We start from the raw sequence: 15,000 nt of genomic DNA, 5'->3' as shown, positions 1-15,000 counted from the left end.
AGAGAGAGAGAGAGAGAGAGAGAGAGAGAGAGAGAGAGAGAGAGAGAGATTCATAAAAGTTCTGGTCAGAGGGATATGTTAAAGTTTTAGTTACGTGCGTTACCTGCTCGGAGTAATTGTCATATAGATTTCTGAACAAATAAACGAGATGCTGAGATCAGGAATGCTAAGTTTGATAAAATTCTGGAGCATTACCATAGCAATTAAACTGCTAAACGGATATATGGTAAAATGAGTCCGTATTCGATCCTTAGCGTGGTAATTTTTTTTATCGTCTGGCTCTTTTTGATGCTTCCATCTCCCGTCGTATTACTTAATCCATTTCCATAAATAACACCAGTCGTGGAACCAAAGTTATTATAAAGTTTTGATAATACGAAAGTAGCTGAAATAGGCATAATCCATTCAGAAATATTTGCGCGAGGCCATTATTAATAGCATAAATTTCTTATTTAGTGATAAAAAACTTATAATTACGCATTTTAGCAATTATATATAATATATATATATATATATATATATATATATATATATATATATATATATATATATATATGTATAATATATTTATATATATATATATAGTATGTAATATATATATAGTATATATATATGTATATAGATACATATGTATAGTATATAATATGTATATATAGTATATATATATGTGTATATATATACATATATATGTGTGTGTGTGTGTGTGTGTGTGTGTTTGTATGTGTGAGAGAGAGGAGGAGAGAGAGAGAGTAAGCTAGTTTAGTAAAAAAATTTTTTTTTGTTTGAGTTGGCAAATTCATTCATGTTTTTTTTAATGTTAACTTCCTCCCAAATCACACCCCTTCCACGTAATCTTGAATAAAGTAAATATCTTGAATGCATCAGAATATTGAAAATAACAAGGATTCCTTTAGGATTTATTTAGGCAAGAAAGAAGAAATTTTTATTTCGATGGCTTTCACTGCGGAATTCGAAGTCCCCCTTTACTTGAATTTACTGGCACATGTCTGTTATTCACAGAACGTCATGCCGTGTTGACTTCTCTCTCTACATGATACGAAATCCTCTTAAAAAGTACCTTAATAAAACTACATCACCGAAAAGTTCCATATCTGACTTTTGTACGCACATACATACAAAAATTGTACGCGTGACAGAACTCAAAGTCTCAGCCCGCCCAGAATAACCAGTATTTTACTTTTACCTTTAAAAAAAATGCTGCGCATAAGTGTTTACAGTTGGAATCGGTGTCAAAACATTATGGCGCTCGAGTTTTAAGTTTCCTTTCAAGTGTCGGTGAAGCTTTAGCTAAGTACTTTTTCGTGTTCCTTTGCCTAAAAACATTTAAACTTGTTCAAGAGTTTGGTTATGTGTGATTCTCGAACTCCGGAGAAACAGAGAGAGAGAGAGAGAGAGAGAGAGAGAGAGAGAGAGAGAGAGAGGGAGAGAGAGGAGAATTATTTGAATCGTTGTTGTAAAAAAAAATAGCTAGATGTAGCGTGGTGTTGTTTTACTTTTTTTCGTCTCGGTAATTTTTCTTAAAAAAAATATTCATTCCACATCGTTACAGTAAGTCAAGGACGATTATCCTTCTAATTTTCATCCCACGCGTCTTTACTTCCCAGCCTCTCAGGAGTCAAGATGAGGTCTTCTTCTTCCTCCTCTTCCTGTTCAAGACGACGTCTCCTTCCTTCCTCCTCCTCGTCCTCCTCCTCCTCCTCTTCTTAAAGGCTCCAGCGCCATCCTTTCCTCCCTCGGCCCTTCCTCTTTCCTTCCTTCCTGCCCTCCCGAGGGACCCTTGTTAATCGAAGTGTGCGTAGAGGCCCCGAGATAAGGTGTGTTTGGCCGTCGCTGCTCAACCCCAGGAGACTTCCCGAACAAAAGCTTAGCGTGTTGCGCCGAAATTAAAACAGATCCGAAATTCGGGTCTCCATCAAGGGCTGCCCATTGTTGGAGGAACACGAGACTCCACAAAAGAACGAACAAAGGCCAGCTGGTGTCAGGGATTTGTAGATTACGTGTCGGACAAATACAGCAGGCCATTCAGCTGGTGCTCCAAGTCGCTGTTTTAGGTTTGGGCTAAACCGATGGCTTTTGCTGCTCGGAAGTTCGATTAAGGGAATAATGACACCGACACCCCCCCAGACCCCTAAAGCTCTCTCTTTCCATTCCCCCTCCCCCATACTGGATTCTTTACATTATCCCCCTCCCCATTTCCCTTCCCCCTCTCACAAGAGAAGGTGAGATCAACAAAATTGGATCAGGGTAACTTTTGGTTCTTGAAAGAAGGGGTTATTGATGCCTCGTATTTGTAAGGAGAATGGAGGATGGAATAGAAAAGTCCTGTGAATAGCAAAAGAATTCTTTTTCTTTTAGATCTGGAAACCGGCTCAGATTAGGACGTCGAGACTTTTATGACAAGGTAAAATAGTCGATTTTGGAAGTCACTTTAGGCAGGAGGTGAAATTGTGAGGGCGATAATGCTGTGATTTTGGAAGGGTGTTTTATCCAGCTTAATTTTCTGTAGCAATTCTTGGGGATGATATCTCTTCTAATATTTCTCTTCATCGAATTATCTGACATTTTATATGTATGAGGACGATTTTATGCTTGTATGTATGAATAATTATATACACATATATATATATATATATATATATATATATATATATATATATATATATATATATGTATGTATGCGCTTCTCATTCAAGACGGGGGGGGGGCTACAGAGAGAAACCCGACGCAATGGTTACTGTCATCTTCATACATTAACAGCTCAAAAACTGATGAACCCCTTGTGCAATAAAACCTCCAATCTTTACAATATTTACAAGTACACGTAAAATTATATATATATATATATATATATATATATATATATATATATATATATATATATATATATATATATATATATATATACTGTATTTATATACATATGTATTTATTTATACACATATATACTTTTATATGTATGTATATATAATAGCGTGTATGTATTATTCTTCAGTATGTTGTGTCTCCCTAGATGTTGATTATCATGTTTTTCTACTGTAATATATCTCTTGCCATCCTGCCGTCCATGTACTTGTTTCCTTCTTGTCTTCCTCCCTCGACTTTTTCTGTCAAAATATTCCCCAAAACATGAAATTGTCTTTCTCTTACTGTTTAAATGTTCTCTTTTCGTGTTATTTTTCACCAGATTCTCTCATTAGTTACTCTCTCCGTCCATGAAACAATCAAACTCCTTTGGATTCGTATCTTGACGCTTTCCTGACTCACTTTCATCTCATTATTGAGCGTCCTCGTCTTACATCCAGAGCATAGATTTGACTAATCGCACGTTTTCACACTTCTTTTTCTTGGCTGAACAAATATATTTGTTTAACAATCCATCAATATTTTATCGCATCAAATGAGCTACGGCCTTATCCAACGCCAGACTTAAATTCCCTATCACAACTCACATTTAATGTTATCCAGTCAGCGATAGAAAACTAAGTTTTTTTATATTTTGGCCACTGACGTTTAACTCACATCTAATTTGCTTTGTGTTTTCGCCATATTTACGTCTAGTTATTTTTCCCCGCTGGCTCTTTTCACATCCTGAAACAGCCTTTGATGTTTTTAACTGAATCATTAATTAATACAGTTACTGACATTGGGACCACCCACAATTTCTCCTTCCCTTACCATAAAGTGAAAAGACATTAAGGTGTACAACCCGTTTGTGTGTGTATGTATATATATATTATATATGTGTGTGTTTGTGTGTGTAATCTACTGGTCACTTTTTACCAGATACATATGTAATTGTAATAGTGATTGTGGCTATTATATATATATATATATATATATATATATATATATATATATATATATATATATATATATACATATATATATATTATATATATATATATATATATATAATATATATATATATATATATATATATATATATAAATATATATATATATATATATATATATATATATATATATATATATATATATATATATATATATATATATATATATATATATATATATATATATATATATATAAATATATACACATAGAGAGAGAGAGAGAGAGAGAGAGAGAGAGAGAGAGAGAGAGAGAGATGTGTATGCATTCCTCTGAATATGCAAATATTTGATATTGTTAAATTATTCATAGTATTAATTATATATGCAATTAATGCTCTGAAATCTTGGCTGTTTGCAAAACTTACTTGCTGTAGATGCTTCCCAGATGTTTGGGTTTTCTTAAACAATTTAAAATATAATAATATAATAAAAGCATATCAAATGCATTTTCATCGTTCTATAGATTTTATTATACTTATTAAAATTTTATGGCAATTATATTTTTAGTAACTAATATATGTGTAATTTTCAGATTTTTTTTTATTTTCAAGAGTATTGAATGCTGCAGCCGTATGTTATAAATATAAATAAACTCCAGAGATTATAAACCATTAAGCGATAACAGTAGTCAAATATAAGACAGGTAGTCACTCCGAGCGGATCTTGCATAAAGAGAGATAAAAAAAAAAGACATGATATTACCTTTCCGTCATGCTGGGACACCAAGAGCAACCATGCAATGACTGTATGGAACTGCATCAAAGGACCATCTCTAAAGATCATTCTTTTCTGCCTGCCATATCGAACCTAAATCCCACAAAAAGAGGCCACTGCTTTTCTCCGGTCACAATACCGCCAAAACAGACAGTTTTTCCGCCTGATGGCCGCGAACACCCCGGCATGCTTCTTCTTTTGGCGTGGGCTCATGCAGAGTCATGCGCGTTTGTCCATGATGGGTTCTTTCTGCGTGGTCGCATCCCCTTTGGGACATCATTAATCTCTCCACTCCTGAGAATCATTCACTCCTGTCATTCATGCAAGAGTCCTTTCTATTGCTATTCCTCTTTCTCTCTTTTTTTTTTTTTTATTCCTCTCTCTCTCTCTCTCTCTCTGTCTCCCATCCTGGAAGATAAACGAGGAAGAAGAGACAAAACCCCCGCGGGATGGTAGAGGAGAAAAGGCCCAGCAGCCAAATCGACGGAGGATCCGGGAGGCAGGAACATGAGCCGTAGTATTGTAAAGGCGAGAGATAATGCATGGAAACAGAGTAAACAGGAAGACAGAAGTTCCGTGATAAATGAACGGCCATGAGCAGATGACGAAAATGACAGAGACCAGGTCAAGCAACGTCAAGGGAGGAGAGTGATGGTGAGCAAGGATGAAAGGCGGAATGGAGGAGATAACCGGCTAATGTGCAAATAGTTGACTATTATGCCGCTAAAAGATGAAAAAGGGAGAAGACCATTAGCTGAGCAAAATCACCGAAAAAGAAGCGAAGAAATGAATGACATTTGCAATGGAAAAAGGGGGAAGAGGAAACTCATGACGACAGATGCAATGGAAGCAGAAAAGGATAACGGAAAATCATGGAGGATTTCACGACGAAAAAAGGACCATTTAGTTCGAGGGCCAGATGAAATTGGCGAGAGTGGAATAAGGTATTTGGAGAGAAATGAATGAATGCCTGCTGAAGCGTCATGGCTTCCGAGTGTGAACATTCGAAAACAAATGACATAAATCAAATTGACAGCTATACTTCGTGGATTTTCTGAGGACAAAACTATATTCTAAATACTCGACTGACTAACTGAAGTTAATTGCATCGGATTGTTAACGCATTCAACGCAACTTTACAAAACAAATAGAGAACTATATTAGAATGAGGGAACTTGTGCCATTGCATCAGAGAACTCCTGAAACAATACGAGTAATTCTTCACTTGTATGTAAGCATGTCAGCTGAAAAATCCCTTGTGCTGAAAATATTTTACTAATGTTCCGTAAAGTATAAGAAAATTTAAATTATTAATAAGGAATCTGTCTTGAAATAAAAGTGTGTAATGCTACTTCCAACGAAACGATTTTTTCATTGTAACTAATTATGGAAAATACTATTCAATAAGGTTGAGCCATAAACCAAGATCTGTACACTTCCTTTGTTTATATACAAACACATATACACACACATAGACATATATATATATATATATATATATATATATATATATATATATATATATATATATATATATATATGTATATGTGTGTGTGTGTGTGTGTGTGTGTGTGTATAAACGGTCAAAGGTCACTGTATGTCGTTGTTTGACAAACCAGTCAATAATTGAATCCCACTGGTGGCGAAGCGCTTATCAGTTATAATTCCCTTTGGTTGTAAGTAATTCCTTAGGTATAATGAATAGGATAATAAACCAATTATGTGGCTAAGTATCTGTGAAGATAAAAAAAGGCACGCTCTATGTGGAAAAATATTTATAATATATATATATATATATATATATATATATATATATATATATTATATATATATATATATATATATATATATATATATATATATATATATATATATATATATATATATATATATATACAAAGTTTTGTTTTTGAATTCACAAGCAATTTTTAAACTCTCAGTTCTTAAGCGAAAATACCCCTTAATATCGAATTAACATTGCTTAAGGAATAACTTACTCCCAGTGGAATTATTTATAAGTGCATCTGTTACAACGAGGATTGCCTTTTGAGTTTGATAGAGGTGACGGACTTATCCACTCAGCTATCAAGAGAGATATAAGTTAATTTAGACTATTGCACAACCTGTCCAGTTCAGGATTTGCAAATCAAGTTTTCTGTTTAAATGGAAAATTCCAACGTCGGTTATCAACTATGCGAATTGATTAAAAGCACTATGCTCTTGGACCACTTCTGATTATTAAACAACTTTGTAGAACATGTAGATTTTGGCGGTTACTGATATGTTTAATTCTGTTCTGAAAATTTAACTGATATGTGATAACTTATATAAAGCCAAGGAAGGAATAGGAACCAAACCAGTTATTTGTCTGTTATGGCTATCTCCAAAAAATATGACCCCACTCAGGCTGCATCAGTCAGATAAAAACTTTGTTACCATCTACATCATATTCACTGTTGGCTCCTCGCAACTTGCTCGAATTTACTGGTGATGATAAATCGATTTGCTTATTCGCTTTTTCACTGGGTAGTCACGTTTAAGAAAGTAACTAGACATGGGCTCTCATGCACACTTATGCAAATGAAAATTATTACAACTTGATTAGTGCTCTTATGGGCTGCGTGATACGTTGAATACCACGAATAAACTATCTTAATAAAAACTTAGTTATCAGAGCTAATGAAGAAACTTTCTGGTTTCTAATTAATCATACAGATGGATGACAGAATTTTACAGTGACTGAATACAGGACTGAGATTTTAAAATAGTAGCAATCATTGGAACTCGACTATAAGTGGTTAAAAATTCACATTAATATCTGAATGCAAGGACACCACATTTACAGTCTAGTATTGTTCTTTCATGATTTTTCTCGCTTTCGGTTATTTCTTTTCAAAAGGACTAAGACGTCTGAGGTTACCTATGTTAAGTTATTTGAAGCCAAAAAGCAAGGAATCCTGCCAAGAAGATGATGATATTTAACTGATTTTAGCTGTGCCCGTGATTGCCAATGATAAGGCTACGAATTTTGTAAATTTTTTGTGTGTAAGGAAAGGGATTAGAAACTTAGGCTGACAGAGCGTGTAGTAGAATCCTCATAAGTGGTTTCATTCATATTATTTCGATTGGAATGTTTTACGCGTTTAGAGAATAGTATTACTGACTTCAGAATATGAAAGGTAACCATCCTTTTTAAAAATCACTGCATGCATGACATGCAATGAGTGAAGTAATAAGTAAACAGAAAATAGACAAATAGATAAGCAAATAAACAAATGAGTAAAAAAGTATGTACACTGAAAAGCAGAGAAAATTGTAAATGTTAAAACAAAATATGTTTACTCTGAATGAAAATGTCTTTATACTCGATGGATCGAGTTTGTAGTGCCGATGCAGATGCGAGTTTATATCACGGTAAAGGTTTGTTTAATGAACACCAGTTTACAACAAGTAAATGAAAGCTTGGAAATTACTGAATAAGGCAATGGTGGAAGAAGAAAGAGCAGATATGAAGTGCATTATTATCATTATTATTATCTATATAAATAACCAGTTTTCCTTTACTAAGTTGGTTCCATATGAACAGAGAAAAAATAGTCAATGCTACTTCCATCTGTAAATTTAGTACCCAAATATAATAGTAATCATAACTGTGCCTTCATTTATGTAAGTTCCTCAATCTAAGGGTGGCTGGCCTAAGTGCTTTTGTTATACTTATTGTAATTACAAGATCTGACACCTAATACCTCAAGAGATATATTCTGAGAAGATTTGAAAGATACAGAGGAAATTTCGAATCTGTCTTGAGAAAGGATTAGTAATAAAGGGAGTTTCAGGCTGCTGAGCAAGTGATATAATGGTAATATTCTCTGACGTCACAACTGGAAGTGTCAATGACGCTGATTCAGGATTTGAAACGATAAGTACAAAAAAAGAAAAATCAAGGGGACTACCAAGAAGTAGTCTTCCTGCGAAAATTGCATTGTTAAAATAACGGGTTACTTTAAAAAAGTAAATTTTTAAAATAAAAAAGAGATTTCATAATTAAGATTATCGTTATTCCTGCTAAAGATAAAAGAAAACCATAAAATTCGGTAAAAGGAACCAATGTGCAAGTTCTTCGAAATGGATCTATGTGTTATTTGCCTACGGAAGTATATTCACATGATGCTGCCGAGGTCCATCTAAGGGGAAACTGATTGACCGAATAATTCCGTACATCAAACTGACGAGCCAAAAACAACAGCCTTGTGGAGAGGGGGTAATCCGGTCAGTGGAAAGGTGGGGGAAGGGGGTGGGGGTGGTTGGAAGAACAGCTAACATTAATAAGAGGAGCCAAACACCGAAAGCAGAATGAGAGACAACACTCAAGCGGGCTGACGGGTACTTAATAGGAGGTTCCTTCCGGTGAGTAATACTTAGATAAACACGAGGACTGAACCCTTCGTGGGAATCTTATATCCCTAAAGCACGGGGAAACGTAGTCCCATGGGAATTTCCGAATAAAATCTCAGAGACTAGCAATCACATGAAACATTTTTCTAAATTATCTATAGATTGTGTGTGCGTGTGTGTGAGCATGCTTGAGTTTGCATAGGTATGTATACATCTGATAATACAACCGTTATTTGTGTTTACGTACATGTTTACACGCACCAGAGCTAATACAGTAATATTACTACCATTAGTAATTCTTCTCCTTTTAACGTGCTTTTTCCCTTTTTTGTATGGGGTAAGCACGATGCCTTCATTGAAGGACTTTGATTTGGCTTTGGGGTAGACCGTAGTCTCGATCGGCTGCCCTGCCTGACATCGCTTAGACCCCGACTACCACTAGTAATAAGATTGATAATAAAATATATATGCTTAGCATGGAAATCCAGTGTATTACATGTCTAAATATAATAATAATAATAATAATAATAATAATAATAATAATAATAATAATAATAATAATAATGAATACTTGAGATACTTGTATGGCTGCCATATATATCAATTGCAAAATATTAATAGTGGAGGAGAACGCTGCGCTGATATAAGTGTCATTTTGGAACTTTTTTTCCCGTATTATTGTTGTATTGGGTTTACAGTTTCGATGTTTCTCCTCCGAAATTGTCCAGTTTATTAACATTCAAACTACGGAGAAAGATAATGATTAGAATAGTATTGGCAATAAAAATATAAGTAACTAAAGAAACTTAGAGACTGTACAATAAGTCCATCAAGTTCTTAGAATGTAAACTGACACTGCAGGGAAAGATGCAATGTTGTAAAGTTCTATTTGTGAATTCTTAAAAAATATCGAAAATTATAAAAAAATAAGATATATAGTGCAAAGACAATCAGTCTATTTCATATTTCGTTCCCTAAAGGCAGATTTATATAGAGTTACGCAACAGGAAAGGATTTTCATTATGATTTATGAATTAAGGGGAAAAAAGCAGAAACAAAAAAGAACTCACGAAACAATCATCTGCATTCGAACTCCCATCGTCCCAAAATGGAAATGAAAACATATTGGAACGACAAAACTGTCATCACCTGCAACAAATATAAAGCAATATTATATTACTATAAAAAGAAAAAAGACGCCCCTACAACGTATTACAATAAAGTCACCAACAGTATATACCGCACACACACACATATATATCTATTTCCATAAGAATGTTTCCATCTAGATTAAGCCTTCATTCCAACAAAAGGCTAAATCTGTCAAAGAAAAAAATCTTGTTTAGAATCGAGGGATACATTAACTGGTGGTCAGTCTGCCGGAGGATTCTTGATCCGTCCTCCTATTGAGCATTGTTCTCGCATAAGGGAGAATTTTCCCCAGGGATTTATTCCTTGAAGGGACACCAATCCTAGATCCAATTCACGACAATACAAAATAATTAAATAAACTTCACCCCGAAATCATTTCACTTACCTTTCCCCGGATTCCTCTCCAAAAAGTCCTCTCAAGATCGGGTTAATGTTTAAAACTATATTTTGGTGTGGGAATGGTGTTGAGTGAATTAGGTTATTACTGTTTTTTTTATTTCATTGTATAACCTTTCATCAGTCTCTTTAATTACGTAATGTTAGATTATATACTGTCTTTCCTATTTCATGAAAATGAATAAGATTCCATGAATTTTATTTTTATCACGTGTATATTTAACTATTTAGCCTGATTTATTTTACTGTTTTGTCTTACTTCGTATTTTCAGATTTTATACAAAATATTCTGTTTTTTCTTTCCTTTGCACTGAAAACATTAACCTATATTTGGTGTAAAACAGTAGAAACTAAAAGTAAAAACTATGGGTATCGTCCTGTATAATCACTGTTTCTTTTCTCTTTTTCCAAAGGTTTTTGGTAACCACTAGAAATCCTGGTATCTCCGGAACGCTTTGCAATTTGATGTGGCTACATCTCATGCCATTTATTGGAGAATTAATAGGAGAACTGGTAAGTAATAACCTCAATTTGTTTATTGTGAAAAGCCTATTGTGTTTGTGAAGTTTCCAAGGTGTTCACCATAATTAAATTTCTATGTAATGATTTTAAGTTTAGGAGGTTAAAGCAAAAAAATAAGGTCAAGAATATACCAGAGAAAATCCCTCACTTTATTTGACTGGAAATAAGAAAAAAAAAAAAGATTAGAAAATAAAAAGAAAAATCGCGGAGGAGATAAAGTGAAAAGGTGGAAGGTGGAAGGTCTTCTCTACGAAGAGAATCCAGATAACAGCGAAAGATCAGAGCCGGAAGCTGATTTCATTAACAGAGGCCATTAAACAACATCCAAGCACAAGATAACAAAAATATCCCGGCAAACAAATGCCGCACGGAATGCTATTCCTTAATTAACTCCTCCGGAATCAGGCTCGAGGATCCTCCTGAGTTATTGCTCGTAGTTCTAAGGCTAAATTAACAAAGTCTGTCAAGGAGCAACTGTTTCCCTCTGAAGAAGAAGAAAGAAAAAAAGAGGAACATGTGATACATACGTATGTCTGATTATTCTGCGAGGTTACAGGACTGAACTAGAGCATTCTTTTGTAGCATTTAAGATTAACATACTTGTAGACATTTGCCAATGAAGAAGAGTGTACTTTGTTAGCAATTTTTAATATATCCCTAATCATCTTGCGGAAAAGAAGGAAGTACTGACATGCTTATTATTGGTTATTCAGTAAGGTTATATCACTCAGTGAGCCACACAGACTGTGTTATTCCTGCTTATTCAGCGGGATTACAGGACTAAATAAGTGTATGCTTTACTTGTAGAGAAATAATAACACAATTAATCCTGGTTATTCGGCAAGAACTACAGTATTAGAATATTGGGAAATGTTGTCCCTAGAAATTAAGAGGAAAGAATACAAGAAACTGGATGAACGATAATCCTCGCCTGAGTACGACACTGTGGATAGTTATTAGTTTTATATTTGATCTTAATATGAAGGGGAAACTATCATTAATATCATATACTTGACTAGGCCATAGAATGTCTTCATTCACAGCTTTGGGAAAAGAAGAGAAATTTGCCAATGTTGAAAAGTGATTAACTCAGAAGTAAAAAAAATCTATAATAATGATTCTCAACATTACAGCATAGCTTTTGTCATTCAAATGCCATAAGTACATAGGAAAGGGCATAAAAATGAATTAATGGAATCTCCTTGATTAAATTCTAATGCATTTAGCTGATGTTTATGAACCCTGTTCCTAATGAACAGACAAAGCTGACTGATGCAAGAAAATAGTAGTGTAAAAAAAGTTTTTAAAAAGTGAGTATTTAAGCGAAGATGCCCCAGAATTATATTTTTTCGCGCATAATTGAGGCAATCTGGCATAATTATTAAAGAAATACAATGAACTGTAGGACACTATCCAAAATTTGAATGGAGGAGAAAGATGACGATGACGAAAGGAAATAGAATGAAGAAATAGGAGCGGAATTGGAGAATAGACATGAGGATGAGTAGAAGTTAATGGTGAAGGAAAAGGTGTATCAGGGGAAGGAATATCATCGCTTAGTAACAGGAGGAGAAGGGCATAGGAGAAGATGAGAGAAGATGAAAATTGAGAAGAGAAGGAATATGAAGACAAGGAGGGAGAAGAAGAGAAGACTGAAGCACAGGGGGAGAGGAGAGGCCACTAAGCAAATCCTTTGAGAAGGATGGGAGGAGCGTCATCAGGAGAACAAGGAAGCATCCATTCTTGGGTCCAATCTCAGGATCCAGATCCCTCTAATGATACCTCTAAACGGAAGTCTTGGCCCACCTATGCATCTCGAGGAGAAGGAGGAGAACGAGGAGAAGAAAACGAGGGAGAGAAGGGGGGCAGAAAGAAAGAAGACGTAAGAAGCGTAAGAAGAATAAATGACCTAATTTGCATATGTAATGCTATTAAATCCCTTCTCTCCCCTAATGTTCTTCAAATGAGCTGAGACATGAAGGGGATTTAGTCTTATTTGCTATTTAGGTTGGGTTTTGGATTCCCCGTTTACTCCAAAGGCTTTTTCCTTTTTTCCTTTTTTTTCTCGTAATTGATGGACATTTGCTAAGGACACCTCACTCACTATAACTTTGTGGAGGATATTGGTAGTAATTTCATGGTTTTTTCTTCATTCCCCCCATATTTCTTGAAAATAAACATTTAGGAGACAATAATATGGTCTCCGTGAATATTTTCTCTTATGTAATCTCTCTCTCTCTCTCTCTCTCTCTCTCTCTCTCTCTCTCTCTCTCTCTCTCTCTCTCTCTCTCTCTCTCATGTAATGAAGGCAAGACTACGGTTTCTCTTTAGATAGAAAGATCAAGAGAGAGACATAAAACAAAAGTACCAGAGTAAGAGTATGAGTTAAAGTACACTTAAAATCCGAGATCTGAGCATGCCAAACCACAGCTGTAACCATCAACCGAGTTTCGACTGCAGTTGTGGCAGTCCGGGTTATCTTTGCGTTGGTAGTTCCAAAAACCGTGGATTTGAATCAGGCAGTACGTGAAAAAGTATGAAATTCCTCAATATTGTGATAGCGGGAGATCAGAGAATATTTTTAAACCAGTAGAGTCATAATCAAAAGTCCTTCAAAAGAAGGCATCGTGCTTACCCCATACAAAAAATGGGAAAAAAAGCACGTTAAAAGAAGAAGAAGAAGAGTCATAATCACTAACTATGGGGTTGAAATAGGATGTTGAGTTCGTAAATTATATTCCTATGTTCTGTGCCCCTATTGAGAAGTTTAGTTCCAATAGGTAAGTCATGATCTTGAAAAATCACATACGCACACACACATGTATGTATATACACAAATATATGTGTATATATATATGTGTGTGTGTGTGTGTGGATAAACTATCTTATGTCGGGTATTACACATACATCAAGGTAAAATATAGCATTTCAATATATAAATCTTGATGATGGGTACCAAGCTCTAACAATTGGTCCACCTTAGGAAAGGAAGCAAGACTTTGAAAATCAGATTCTCTCTCTTCTCTCTCTCTCTCTCTCTCTCTCTCTCTCTCTCTCTCTCTCTCTCTCTCTCTCTCTCTCTCTCTCTCTCTCTCTCTCAGGTTAGGAAGATTTTTCATATAAATGATCTATTTGTGATAGGTATAAAAGTAAAAATACCTCTTTCCCAGAAACTGAAGGTATTTATAAACGCAGTTTATAATGATACTAGAAATAGATAGTATCTTTAGCTTCGTCCATACCCGTTATTTAAGCCAAAAGCTTAAAATATTTGGATGAAATAACATATTATTGTTTTCTCTCATATATTAACTATTTTGATAAGAACTGATTGTACAGCAATCATACTAGCTCGCGTTGTTCAGAATGTCAAAGGTAGGAAAATCAAACAAGAGTAGCCTGTTTCCCTCATTGTGATTATCAGGTCCCCCCTTAGTTCTGATATCTCTCTCTCTCTCTCTCTCTCCTCCATATCCGTCAGTCTGTCCATTTGCCCCCATCTATCTGTCTATCAGTCTATCTATATCTATCTTATCTATTTTTCCAGTCTGTAAAAACCTATGAAATTCTTTTTAAATAACGATGAAATGTCATATTTTTTCTTGTTATCAATGATTTCTGTATCAAATCAGTTTTTATTATCTCTTACATTACTTCATCAGGTTCGAGAACTTCTCTCTCTCTCTCTCTCTCTCTCTCTCTCTCTCTCTCTCTCTCTCTCTCTCTCTCTGTTTCACTTTTAACAATGCTGGAATATTTATATCTCTATGCACCTACAGTACATCGAAAAGAAACGGTACAAAAAAATATCGTAGACTTATAACAATAGAAAAGAAGTCTCTCTCTCTCTCTCTCTCTCTCTCTCTCTCTCTCTCTCTCTCTCTCTCTCTCTCTCTCTCTCTCTCCGCCGTTAAGAAGATGTAAATATGGGGATGGGAAAAGACGG

At 34.9% G+C, this 15,000-nt stretch overlaps 1 long non-coding RNA gene across 1 annotated transcript in view; it reads left to right on the top strand.

Annotated features, from left to right (window-relative positions):
• The window catches only part of LOC136825454 (uncharacterized), a 604,931-nt gene that overhangs the window by 369,914 nt on the left and 220,017 nt on the right, over nt 1-15,000 (top strand). Inside the window, exon 6 of the long non-coding RNA XR_010849346.1 lies at nt 10,946-11,045. This is a non-coding gene — a long non-coding RNA (uncharacterized lncRNA). The remainder of the gene's footprint in view (nt 1-10,945; nt 11,046-15,000) is intronic.

The sequence above is a fragment of the Macrobrachium rosenbergii genome, chromosome 37 (genome assembly GCF_040412425.1).
Source record: "Macrobrachium rosenbergii isolate ZJJX-2024 chromosome 37, ASM4041242v1, whole genome shotgun sequence".
NCBI lineage: Eukaryota > Metazoa > Arthropoda > Malacostraca > Decapoda > Palaemonidae > Macrobrachium > Macrobrachium rosenbergii.
The sequence above is the reverse complement of the archived record's forward strand: the minus strand, read 5'-3'. Positions and strand labels throughout refer to the sequence as shown.